The 1,908-nt window shown below is 35.7% G+C and overlaps 1 pseudogene; it reads left to right on the top strand.

Annotated features, from left to right (window-relative positions):
• Positions 1-495: 495 nt before the first annotated feature.
• LOC146945053 (agamous-like MADS-box protein AGL62 pseudogene) lies at positions 496-1,431 on the top strand (annotated as a pseudogene).
• Positions 1,432-1,908: the final 477 nt, after the last annotated feature.

Here is a 1,908-nt window from a genome sequence, read left to right on the forward strand (position 1 = left end):
TTTTTTACATCAAGTAAAAAAAGACAGACTACAATGGATACTTGAACTATGTAGAATATCACCATTCTTATCATTGTACAAGAATTTCTTTTTAATTTTAAAATATATAAAATAATATGAGCATAATTATTTCAAATTCTTGGAATTATCCAGGTACAGTTTATCTAACAATTGTTGAATAAGCTAAGGTATATATAATTGGAAAAAGAACAATTTAAAAAAAAACAAATTGAATTATCTTCCACATAAGCCATGTAAAAAGAGATTTCATGATAATCTCTCAATCCAGCAAATATTTTAATGTAATGAAAAGGCATACGTTTGAAAAAGAACCGCGTCTTGAAAATACACTCACAAAATTTGAGCGGAAATATACTCACAAAATTTGTCTATAAAAGGACTCCTTCACACCCAATTCCAATGTACCATTTCTTAATCTAAATTTACAAACATACTCACCCACCCTTTTCTTTTCTCTCTTTTTGTGCTTCAACCATGTCAAGTGGAAGGAAAAGCCGAGGTCGCCAAAAGATTGAAATGAAAAAAATGAGCAACGAGAGCAACTTGCAAGTGACTTTCTCGAAGCGCCGTAGTGGGCTCTTCAAGAAAGCCAGCGAGCTTTGCACCCTCTGTGGTGCAGATGTTGCTCTTGTTGTTTTCTCACCTGGAGAGAAGGTATTTTCATTTGGCCACCCCAATGTTGATACGGTCATAGATCGTTATCTCTCTCGGGTCCCACCCCAAAACAATGGTACCATGCAATTCATTGAGGCTCACCGTAGCGCCAACGTGCGCGAGCTCAATACTCAGCTGACTCAGATCAACCAACTACTGGACATCGAGAAGAAACGTGTTGAAGATCTGAGCCACTTGCGCAAGGCGACTGAGACTCAATTTTGGTGGGCTTGTCCCGTTGATGGGATGAATAGGGCCCAACTTGAATTATTCAAGAAGGCTCTGGAGGAGCTTAAGAAACTTGTTGCTCATCATGCTAATAGGCTTGTAATCCAGGGTGCTCCTACTCAAACCCTTCCGTTTTTTGTTGGAAACGGTTCATCCTCTAACATGCCTCTCCATCATCAACCAAATCCTCCACAAGCTCAGATGTTTCCATCACAGTTTTATCATAACCCAATGTTGCAACCTCATTTGTTTGGCTTCAACAATATGGGCGGATGAGGTGGATATGGACCCTCCGGATTCTTTTGATCCGAGCCTTAGATCCGCCTTAAGATGCCCGTGTCAATTTATTTTTATATTTTTTTTGTTTCATGTTGTTTTAAAATAATTTTGATTGGAGCCCACATGCTTAACCTAGTTTCATCTATGTGACTTGGTTAGGCATAATCTTAGTGTTATCGGGTCTTTCTTTGTCTTTGTTATCTACTTGGAAGTTGAAATTGTATTTGTACTGTATTATTTATTATTTGAGTAAAGGGCATCTTATTTATCTATCGCTTCAAAATTTTATTTAATCTCTTTAAGTCCAATATGAATTTGTTTCATTCCCTCGTCATTTTTTAATCATCAATTGTGAGTTTTCAAATCATGATCAAGTGTAAAAAAAGTGGATCAGCGGATACGAATTTATATTTGTGCTAAAGTCAATTAAAATTTATTGGATAATTTACATATTTTTTTGGTTTTCCACAATTTATTCCATTGAAGATAATCCTATCTGAGATATGTTAGACACAAATGTTGATACATCTTTCAGCTGCCACGATGTACTAATTTAATGTCTTTCGTTAGACCAAACCTCTCGTTGGTAATTTAAGCGTTATAATGATGAATGTAATTAAAAATTTTAATTCATTGTTAAAGGCTTCACTATATGTAAAGCTTTATTGTAAGTTCTCATTGAGGCTGTTGGTTCTTTTTTCTGATTTTCTACGAGGTGCATCTTCG

The sequence above is a fragment of the Medicago sativa genome, chromosome 2 (assembly GCF_051527215.1).
Source record: "Medicago sativa cultivar Bolivia chromosome 2, Bolivia_mono, whole genome shotgun sequence".
NCBI lineage: Eukaryota > Viridiplantae > Streptophyta > Magnoliopsida > Fabales > Fabaceae > Medicago > Medicago sativa.